The sequence below is a fragment of the Thamnophis elegans genome, chromosome 3, assembly GCF_009769535.1.
Source record: "Thamnophis elegans isolate rThaEle1 chromosome 3, rThaEle1.pri, whole genome shotgun sequence".
Classification (NCBI taxonomy): domain Eukaryota; kingdom Metazoa; phylum Chordata; class Lepidosauria; order Squamata; family Colubridae; genus Thamnophis; species Thamnophis elegans.
The window spans coordinates 125,509,580-125,521,792 of record NC_045543.1 but is presented as its reverse complement, the minus strand read 5'-3'; positions in this window follow the sequence as shown (position 1 = coordinate 125,521,792).

Below are 12,213 nucleotides of genomic sequence, written 5' to 3'. Positions count from 1 at the left end.
ATTCACATTTGGGAGACAATTTTTAATCCATCAAGGCCAATTCTATCTTTGTATATTATTTAGTTCTCATTCATTTATAGTACTCAGTGACTGGTAAACAACTTCTTGTCAAAGTTATACAATATTCTTATATAAAGCATAAGTTATCTTGAAAGTCTTCCAAAATTCTGAGAATATTATTTGGGATTTGATATCAGTTATTTTAACTCTTTCTGGCACAGTGTTCTTTTTACATTTATTTCATTAATTCATCAAGCACTGATCTCTAAGAAAATCAAAGAAGAGAGTATTACCTTTGGTTACAATTATTGCTCGCTATATAGATTGTGGTCTTTTTAAATTGCTTTGATAGGCGTGTTAAGCAAATTGGCTCATATTACCCATTTTTAGTAACAATAATAGACTAATCGTTCCATTTGGCCAACTGCTTTGGAAGAAAATGGGAAAACTATTTAGCAGTTTGTTCACAACAATATTGGTTTACAATTCATATTTCTTAAGGCATATATATTGATGTAACATAAGAAGCTGATTCAGTTTTTACTCTTTAGCTCCCAGGCTCATTACTATAAAACACAAATAAAATGCGTATTTAATTAGATATATTTAATTGACCTATTTAAAGGATCAATTTAAGCAAATGAAAAACTGTTCAGCAAAAAAGCTTTTAAAATTGCAGCTCATAGAAGATAACAATATTCACACTGGCTCACCATTTATTAGCTGTATTAATATGTTTGCTCAGAAATCTTTGGTGTTTGTCACTGGTATTTTAAAAATACAAAGATGCAGTGTACATCAAATAATCCCTGTCTGGATACTTGTTGTTACCATCACTAAAAAGTTAGTGGGAGAAGATTTAGTTTTCAAGATACCTGTTGTGGCCTGCTAGTGGAGCTGGCAGCAGATTCAGACAGTTGAGGAGGTTGGGGAGGAACATGGGCCAGTCCTGGAGAAGGAAGGCTCTGCTGGGCGTGTCAGAGGCAGAGGGGGGGCCAGAGCCATATGCCAGTTATCAGCTGCCTTCAGAGTTAGACATCAGTGAGACAGATGAACAGCTGGAGCCTGTTCCCAGTGTGGACATGCACAGAGTTGCCAGACGAAGGGAACAGCTAAAGCACATGGGTTGACTTGGGAGTAAGGCTACAGGAGGACGATGAATGGCCCCTCCCAGAGGAAATAAAAGAGGAGCGAAAGGGGAGTGGAATTTGGAGGAGACAATTAGTTCACTTAATTGGTTTGTTGAAGGAAATGTCCTTCTGGGCTCAGCTCCAAGTGGGGAAAAAGACATTGGAGACATGGAGGCTGCTTGGAAAGATGGCTTAATGGTGGACAGGACCACATGGCTTGAGTCCTGAACAGAAAAGGTGATCACATGCTTCAATGTTGGGTGAGGAAGAAGAGAAGGGCTGAGGAAAGGGCTTGCTGGGCTTTTTATCATCTGTTCAGCCCCACCTCTGTTTCCTGTTCCTGTGTAAGAAATGTATTCTGATTGGTTGTCAGACTCCCATGGGACCACAGGGGCAACTCTCTAGGCTGTGTTTTGAATCCAGGTTTGGTTGAGTTTTCAAATGCCATGTGGTGAATGGGCAAAGGCTAATCATGGCTTAATCCCATCACCCTGGAGCTGAAGGGGAGAACTCTTTATTGTGTAAAGGCTTGGGCATCTTAATGGCCCTTTGACAAAGGAGGTGGGGGCAGGAAGCTGCAGGGAACTACTCTGTCTTTAAAACATGTTTCTCCCTTTTCACATCCAGGGAAATGCCTTTTCAATATTTCCTAGGATATTTCATTTTTCTGGGAGAGGGCTGGGTGATAACTTTCTACAAGTTGATGACTCTCTGAGACTCCTTGCCAAGTTTTGCAGATATCGGCCTTTCAGCTCTTCAAGCCAGGTAAGTTCTGTAATTGTAAATCCCCCCTTGAATGTAAATCCTCCCTCCACTTTGCTGGATGTGAATGAGCAGAATTCACAGTAAATGAATAAAAGGGTTTTTTGTTGGGACAAGGGGTTTGCTTCATGCTCTTGGGAAGCCTCGGTCAGAACAATACGTTTTTAAAGCATCCATGCGATTAAGAGTACAAAAGCTTTCATAGATTAGTAATTGGAAAAAAGAACTGAAAAGGCACCTATGGACACTTTTCAGTTAGGAAGAATATTCAAGGGAACAACTGCAGAAGAAAATGACCACTGTGCTTTTGAGAAGTTTGTTGTTGGTGACATGCCACCAAAACATTGTTGTATGTCACCTTTGACATGTATGACCTAGGTTCTCCATCACTGTTCTAGCCTTACCTGAGATATTCACATTTCTTTTCTTCCAAGTAATAAATTGTAAGTGAAATGCTTTTCCTGAAATTCTAAATCAGCTCTGTAAGAAGAGATGGAAGATTTCAGCTTCGTGAGGTATGAGATTTCGTGAAAGGAACGAGATATCACATCACAGAAATCTATAAAGTTGTAAGAAAGCTGTTATAAAACTATGACCCATGTCTAATAGTTTCTTGTAAGGAACTGTCTGTTTTGATATTGAGAAGGGGCAATTGTATTTCTTACTTTAAAGGTTGAGATACAACCACAAACCTCTCAGTCACTGCCTCCAAACCTCACACCACCATCATGGGTTTTGGCAAACTCTACGATTAGCGAGAATTAAATTAGGCTGCATGACATTAAGGCAGTTGGGATTTTTCCAGGACATCAATTTAGAAACATGTGCTTTTAATCACCATACATTTAGTTTCCAGGGACACTTTTTTTAAAAAAAATCAAAACTAATTCAGTATTTCTAAACAAATACTGAAGGATCCCACCCATCACCTAAGTCACTTCTCAGTTTTTGACAACAAAATTTTATCCTGTCATTTCAAGCAATATGTTATCAATTTCTCAAATTACCTTAAGTAGCATCAGGATTTCATTAAGCAATTTAGATTTTATATTCCTTCTGTTTTTTGGAGATGGGGGCAGCATTTTTACCACTGTTTCAATAGAGGTGTGTGTATATGTGTATATATATATATCTCAAGAGGGCATGAAAAGCTGGACTGTGCTTAAAAAAAATCTCACTGTGGCATTTCACTAAAAATTCATAAACTGATGCTGGATTTTTGTCAGAGAATGCTGTTCATGGATGTTTATAACATTTCTGTAAAAGTATCCATCTAATTGTTGATTTTACTGAATTCAGTGGGAATTCCTCATATTCAGAAATCAGCCCAAGATTTCCCAACATACATCTGATCTTATCATTTTAAGACTCCTCCAGATTTTCAAAGTACTTCTCCTCTCCTTTCCTCTCAACAAACAAAAGGAAACTATTATTTTTTCAGTTTTGAATTTCTGAATCAGAGGGTTGTTTTATTGCAGAATTAATAGCATTTAGCACTTAGACTTATATACCACTTCATAGTGCTTTACAGCCCTCTCTAAGTGGTTTAGAGTCCTCATTTTACCAACAATTGTGTATACTGATAATATATTTTTATAAAGTAATTTATGTTTGTTTGTGCTGTCATTGTGAACAAGCAATTATTAAACAACTAACTCAAGAATCCTGGAATATTAGGGATAAAGTCAATAAATCTCTATTAATTTGTACTAGCATAGTGAGTTAGGTCGCAAAAAAACAAAAACAAAACACCAATCCCAAATGTTATTTGATAGCAGTAAATAGCTTTCTATACAAGAGGTCTCCAACTTGGCAACTTTAAACCTGGAGGACTTCAAGTCCCAGAATTTCTCAGCTGGAGAATTCTGGGAGCCCAACTCCTCCAGACTTAAAGTTGCCAAGGTTGGAGACCCCTGTTCTATACCCTTTGCTGCCATCTAGTGGTCCTTTAAGGTTTTGCAACCTTATACTGACTCATTCACAAAATTGTAGCTTCAGTTTGATTTGTGGGTATGTGGTAAAAATGACTGAATTACTTGTACCATAGGAGAAATGTAAATAATCAGGAAATGATTATCCTGCATGTAGAATTTTTTTCTCTTTGGGTGTGCTATGTATTAATTATTCAGAATTACTTTTTTTTTAACCTAAAGTTCTTTTGATAGGTGGTGCAATATTGAGTAAATCATTCAGATTAGCAAAATTTAGTGAATGATAGGCTGGGTTCTCCCAGCAATCAATAGTGGTGGCTAGAGTGTTTGGACCAGGACTGGGAGATCATCAGGATTCAAACTGCAACAACAAAACAACTATGAAAGGAATATGGGCACCCAGTTAAGCTTCTTGCAGTAATGGGAGGGTGTTCGGAGGTTCATTTTACTAATTAATCACATTTTTCAGCTAATCCTACATATCTCCTCATGGACTTTGCCGACTGACCTCCTCAGAGCTGCTTCTCACTGTACCCATCCATCAAAGTTGGCTTGAAATTTAAGGAAATGTTGAGACAAGCTCACCCCCTGTATCAGGGGATATCTCCTTCCAGTGGCTGCATATGGAATTTAGAACAAGCTCTTGCTTAGCCTGGAGTTGCCTTCCCTGGTTGACTGAATTGACATTAATTTCACTTTGGATTAGTTTAATCGTTAATATAGGTATAACTTTGGATCCTGTTTGATATTTATAGATCCACCACATCCTTCTTTGTATATGTGGGTCTAGAAGATTTATCTGTTGCAATCACTTACACTTTGCCTAGCTTTGGGGCATGTTTTAAACCCTTATCATCTTTCAAAAGTGAACATACATTTATGTGAAGTTTCTGATTTTACCCGCATCTGCTTGATGTGATTTTTAACAAGCACTATAAATGTAGTTTTATTTTTTTTAAGGAACTTTATTAATAGAAATCAGCTGTTGGGCTAACGTTCTTGTTCTCTGGCAGAACTGTTTCTGGAACCAAATTGGTCTACAGTAGAACTCTGGGGAAGGCTTTTGGAGAATTGTTAGATTATAAAGCTCCAAGGGAAGTTTTGTTTCTGGCAGGGAGCAGATTTACTTATAACGCTTTCACTTCTTCCAAATGTTCTTATTTTGCATAGCTACAAGGCAGTCATTGGAAATCAATATTCTCCACCTTCCCCAACGAGGAGCCCTCCAGATGTGTTGGGCAGAAATCTCTGAGCACCTTCAGCCAACCAGCATGATGGTCAGTCCAATCTGGAGGCCACTAGGAGATTGGGGAAAGTTACAATACCCTCAACTTTGCCAAAGTTAGCTATAACTATATCTTTACAGTAACAACTTGTTTATTTCAAGTTAATTGTCCTTGTTCAATAGGACTAAGATCCAATCCAGGTAATTGTCCTAACACACTCACTTGCTCTATTTGGAAAATAAAATTGCTGTCCTGGTGGGAGAGTGTTTGAAATTCTGAGACAATAACATGGAATTGGGGCCATGGATCCTGATTAGTCCCAAACATCCATTGGAGAGAGAGCAAACAATTCAGTTTGCTCTTTACCACTTTCTCCAGAATGCTCTCTCTCGTCTCCATTTCCTTTGGTCTTTTTCCTCTCTCTAATTAATGAATACACTCCAAAACAAAGCTCTGGGCTGCAGCCACCTACCCACCCACCAGTTTTATTTTCTAAGAATACCTCTTGACTGTATGTGGAATCCAGAGACCTTCTTGGAAATAAAGGTAACTTTTCAGGTTGGCACAGGCCTTTGCATCTGAGGAAAATAATGCGAAACATAAGATCTGAGGGAAAGGGGTAATGTCAGCCATTAATGAATATGTTACGTTCCCTGGAAGGCATTTGTGGGAGACCTTTCCTGCACCTTGAATTTCCATGTCTTACTATGTCTTACTCTTCAAAAATCCCCCACCCCACCCCCAATCTGTTCACCCTTCTAGAACAGGATAGGGGGGATGTGATGGCTCAGTGGCTAAGACGCTGAGCTTGTCGATCAGGAAGGTCGGTAGTGTGGCAGTTCGAATACCTAGTGCTGCGTAATGGAGTGAGTTCCCGTTACTTGTCCCAGCTTCTGCTAACCTAGCATTTCGGAAGCATGTAAAAATGCAAGTAGAAAAATAGGGACCACCTTTGGGGGGAAGGTAACAGCTTTCCGTGCACCTTCGGCGTTTAGTCATGCCGGCCACATGACCATGGTGAGGTCTTTGGACAGCGCTGGCTCTTCAGCTTTGAAACGGAGATGAGCACCGCCCCTTAGAGTCGGGAATGACTAGCACATATGTGCAAGGGAAACCTTTACCTTACCTTAACTACATGCACCATTCCTTCATTTTTTAAAATCCCAGATCTTTTTAAATGCACACAAAGTGCCTGGTCAGCTAGCCCAAGGATACACATATGGACTCCATAGGGAACAACAGGCAGATAGTCCTTGACTTACGACACAATGGACCCCAATATTTCTGTTGTTAAGCAAGACATTTGTTAACCGAGTTTTGCCCCATTTTGCGACTTGTCTTGCCACAGTTGTTAAGTGAATCACTACAATAGATAAGTTAGTAACCTGGTTGTTAAGTGACTCTGGTTTCCTCATTGACTTTGCTTGTTAGAGGGTCATATGTCTCTGGGTCATAAATGAGCTAGTTGCCAAGCATCCGAATTTTGATCACATGATCACGAGGATTCTGCAAAGTATGTAACTGGAAAAATGTGTTCTGACCTAGGCTTCCCCAGTAGCACGAAGCTGAGTCCTCATCCCAATAAACCCTTTTAATTTAATTTACAGTGAATTCCTCTCCAGCAAAGTGTTTCCTCTCCCACAGTCTTTGAAGACAGTTCACAACTACCAACCTTTATCAGGCTTGGAGAGGGGCCAGGCCGATACCTTTCAGACACTGCAATATTTGGCAAGAATGCAGGAATGAACTAATTTTCTCCTGCAAACACCCCTCCTCTTTCGCTCCTCTTTTATTCCCTATGGGAGGGGCCATTCACCGTCCACATGTGGCCTTACTCCCAAGTCGACTCTTGTTCCTCAGCTGTTGTCTTCGTCTGGCAAATCTGCACATGCACACACTGGGAACAGGCTCCAGCTGTTCCTCAGCCTCACTGATGTCTGACTTCAAAGGCAGCTAATAACTGTCAGACAGCCCTGGCCCCATCTCTGCCTCCAACACAGTCCTCATCAGAGCCTTCCCCAGACTCCAGGACTGGCCCATTTTCCTCCCTAACCTCCTCACTGTCCGAATCGGCTGACAGCTCTGATGGCTGCTGGCAGGCCACAATTTATGGTCATAAATCACTTTTTTTCAGTGCTGTTGTAACTTTGAAAGGTCACTAAATGAATAGTTGTAAGTCGAGGATTACCTGTACCTGCAGAAGACACCAGAATCTTTGCCCAACTGACTTAAACCAGATTACTTTTTAAATGGGAAATAATTGTGAGCTTCTAGCTGCATCTTGTTTTACAAGAATGCATCTGGGGCACAGCGGTTCTTGGAAAATAAAAATGCACAAGGCCGCACTTTTTTCGGAAGGATGCTCACTTGTCCAGGAAAGAAAAAATGACAAAAAAAATTTGACTTACAGGCTTTCTGGTAAATGGGTGTTTTCTGTCAACCAGTTTGTTGACAGTAAATTCTGGTTACATGTAGTGACTGCTCAGTTGAGATCATTTTCTCATGGGATGGAAAACAGAGATGAGCCATAAATTAAACTTTATAAAGACTAAGTTCTCATCATCTAATGAATAGTAGGCCTTTATTCTCACTTTCAATCACACCATCTGTCATTTATATACTTTTTCCATAGCCTAATCTCTTTTAATATGTATGCTTGCAACTGACCGAGAATAAATGGCTTCTAATCCAAATCTAGCTTCATCAAGATTCTTCAGTATAAACGTATAAACAAGCTTTTCTAAAAGTATTGGAAAATTGACCCACTATGCCAGGGAGTCTATTTAGGGTGCTCATTTTTGTGTGTGGAATTATTCTCTGTGTAGGAACAATAATACTTGGGAAGCTATGGGTAGGAGAATTGTGGAAATACAATAAATGCAGTAGAGGTAGTCCTCGATTTACAACAGTTCATTTAGTGAATCTTCAAAGTTACAACAGCACTGAAAAAGGTGACATCACCATTTTTCACACTTATGACCACCGCAGCAACCCCATGGCCCCAGGATTTTACATTCAGATCCTTGATAACTGGTTCATATTTATAACGGTTGCAGTGTCCTGGTGTGTGTGTGTGTGTGTGTGTGTGTGTGTGTGTGATGTGAACCCCTTTTGCGACCTTCTGACAAGCAAAGTCAATGAGGAAGCCAGATTCGCTTAACAACCCTGTTACTAATTTTAACAACTGCAATGATTCGCTTAATAAATACGGCAAGAAAAGTCGTAAAATGGGTCAAATTAACAAATTTCTCACGTAGCAACATAAATTCTGGGCTCAACGGTGGTCGTAAGTCGAGGACCACCTGTAATTACTATCTTGACTATCTTTTTGCTTTGACCAAAGACCTGCTGTGTCTGAAATTCATGGATGTGAATGTGTATTTGTGTCTCTGTCGCCCTGGTGACTGCTGCATGAGCTGGTGGTTTACCACAGTCTTCTTCCAAGGATTTGTAGACAGTGGCCCAAGGTTACCAGCTGGCTTTGCACCTAAGGAGAATCATCTCCTGTTTCTAGCTTGTTAAGACACCATACTATTGGTGATAGATGAAAACCGAGAGAGATAATATTGTTAGTAATCAATATTACTAACCTACTGCCTACTGAGGCTTGACTTCCGGAGGCCAAACCCCCACCGTAGGGAGGAGGAACCGACCAGGTGGTTCCGCCCCAGGCGACTTATGGACCCTTTGAGGTTCCAGACGGAGCTTGGGGTAATTCCCGACACTCTCGCCCACAGTTCGGCGGAGACTCTGGTTGCCGCCTGGCATTCGGCGGCATCGGAGTCTCTTGACCGGATTGTGCCACTACGGCCCCTCCGGGTCAGCGGATCCCGGAGACCTCCTTGGTTCACCGAGGAGCTCCGGGAGAAGAAGCGCCGGAGGAGACGCCTAGAGCACCTGTGGAGGTCCGATAAGTCCGAGGCGAGCCGAGCACTTTTGACTACCTGCACCAAGGATTACATCCGGGCACTAAGAGTTGCCAAAAGAACGCATATCTCCGCCTTGGTAGCGTCCGCCGAGTCACGCCCAGCCGCCCTGTTTAGGATCACCCGCTCCCTCCTCAATAGGAGGGATGTGGGAGACCCCTTGCAGGGTAGGGCTGAGGACTATGCCCAGTTCTTGGCGGACAAAGTTGCTCGGTTTCGGTCAGACTTGGACTCCACCGCCGTAGATCCAGCCGAGACACAGGGGGATTACTTGGCAAACCATCTCTGGGTTGAGTTCTAGGATGTTGCCTCTGGGGATGTGGACAAGGCCATTCGAGCTGTAAGTGCCTCCACCTGTATTCTGGAACCGTGTCCCTCCTGGCTGGTTGCCAACAGCAGGGAGGTGACACATGGCTGGATCCGGGCGGTTGTGACCGCCTCCCTTCGGGAGGGGCACTTCCCCGCCGCACTTAAGACGGCGGTGGTGAGACCCCTCCTGAAGAAACCATCCTTGGATCCAGCCATTTTAAACAACTATCGTCCTGTCTCCAACCTCCCCTTTATTGGGAAGGTTGTTGAGAAGGTGGTGGCCTTCCAGCTTCAACGGGCCTTGGAGGAAGCTAGTTATCTTGACCCCTTCCAGTCCGGCTTCAGACCTGGTCACAGCACTGAAACCGCTTTGGTCGCATTGACTGATGATCTCTGGAGGGCCAGAGATGGAGGCCATGCATCCATCCTGGTTCTCCTTGACCTCTCAGCGGCTTTCGATACCATCGACCATGGTATCCTTCTGCGACGACTGTGGGAGGTGGGGGTGGGAGGCACTGTTTTGCAGTGGTTCTCCTCCTACCTCTCGGACAGGTCACAGTCGGTGTTGCTCGGGGGGCAGAGATCGTCCCTGAGGCCCCTAACATACGGGGTGCCGCAGGGTTCGGTCTTATCCCCCCTACTATTTAACATATACATGAAACCGCTGGGCGAGATCATCCGGAGGCACGGGATAAAATACCATCAATATGCAGACGATACACAACTGTATCTGTCCGCCCCGTGCCAACTCAATGAAGTGGTGGACGTGATGAACCAGGGTCTTGAGGCCGTTAAGAACTGGATGAGCGCTAACAAACTGGTACTCAACCCGGACAATACCGAGTGGCTGTTGTGTTTCCCTCCCAATAATTTGGCCGATATTCCAACACTCAGGCTGGGGGGTCAAATTTTATACTCCTCAGATAGGGTCCGTAATCTAGGAGTCCTCCTGGATCCACAGCTGACTTTTGACCATCAGTTGTCGGCTGTGACCAGGGGGGCATTTGCCCAGGTTCGCCTGGTCCGTCAGTTATGGCCCTACCTGAACCGGGAGGCTCTCGCAACAATCACTCGAGCCCTTGTGATCTCTAGGCTGGAATACTGCAATGGGCTCTACATGGGGTTGCCCTTGAAGTGCATCCGGCGACTGCAGTTAGTCCAGAATGCAGCCGCGCGAGTGATAGTGGGCGCACCGCGGTTCGCCCACATTACACCCATCCTCCGCGAGCTGCACTGGCTACCTGTCGATCTCCGGGTGCGCTTCAGGGTATTGATGACCACCTTTAAAGCACTCCATGGTAGTGGATCTGGGTACTTGAGAGACCGCCTTCTGCCGATTACCTCCCTCCGACCGATTAGATCGCACAGACTGGGCCTCCTCCGAATCCCATCTGCCAGTCAATGCCGACTGGCGACTACACGGAGGAGAGCCTTTTCTGTTGCAGCTCCGACCCTGTGGAACGATCTCCCCATTGAGATTCGTACCCTCACCACCATCCAGACCTTCCGCACAGCCCTTAAGACCTGGCTCTCCCAGCAGGCCTGGGGATAAGTTCTTAAATTACCCGCCCGAGTGTTGACTGTTGAATGCAAGTTGTGTTTTATTATTTTATTTTGTTTACTCACTGTTTGTCTTTTATTATTGCACCCCCTTCCCTGTGATTGTAAGCCGCCCTGAGTCCCCTCAGGGAGAAGGGCGGCCTATAAATCTTAATAAAATGATAAAATGATAAATGAAATGAATATCAATATTTATTAGATACTAGCTGATAACCCGGCATTGTCCGGGTATTATTTATTTATAGGGGGAAAATGTCCGGACCAAATGTAATTTCTAATTTTGGATTTTCCCCTTTACTAGAGAGAGCCCCCTTGTGGCGTACTATGAAGCTGTTACCATGGCAACTCCACTGCACTGTACAGTAGAAGCCATTTAAGGCAGTACAGTAGAATCCGTTTGAAGGCACAACAGGCTGTATCGTAACAGAAAACATACCCCGAGGGTTGTTAGGGGTGTCTTACCACCACAGTATTTTTTCCCAGAGAGTGAGTCATCTGTGTACCAAGTTTGGTTGAAATTGCTCAAGGCGTTCCAGAGTTATTCTGGAACATATATACACAGCCATTTTTATATAGAGATTAATACTAATGTTCATTAGTAATGTTTATACTAAAGGTATAATATTAGAATTATACCAATTCTAGTTTGATATGGTAGTTAAGGCACCAGGCTAGAAACCAGGAGATGATGAATTCTAGTCCTGCCTTAGGCGCAAAGCCAGCTGGCCACCCTAGGCCACTGTCTAAGAGCCCTTGGAAAAAGACTCTGGCAAAACACTTATGAAAGAACTTGTCAAGAAAACTGCATTCAATCTATTGCATTAAAAGCACAACGGCCCATTTCTTTGTTAGGCAGCCAATAAGAACAAAATTGAGAGCTTTCAGTCTCACAAAGTGCACAAGAAGGAAATCGTATTTTATGTTTTATAGCAGGGTGAGCAATCTATGAAGTGAATATCCTTTGTAACCTCACGCAAACTGTGATCCCCTTGTTGAAAATGAACAGCAAAGCAACAACAACCCCTAAATTAAGAGAGATATAATTTCATACTTTGGGGGGGGTTGGGATTAAAGGAAGGAATGAGAACGGCCTCCTGCAAATCTCCGTGATGGCAAACCTATGGCACGCTTGCCAGAGGTGGCATGCAGAGTCCTCTCTATGGGCACGTATGCTGTCACCAGAGCCGAGGTGGCGCAGTGGTTAAATGCAGCACTGCAGGCTACTTCAGCTGACTGCAGTTCTGCAGTTCGGCTGTTCAAATCTCACCGGCTCAGGGTTGACTCAGCCTTCCATCCTTCCGAGGTGGGTAAAATGAGGGCCCGGATTGTTGTTGGGGGCAATATGCTGACTCTGAAAATCACTTAGAGA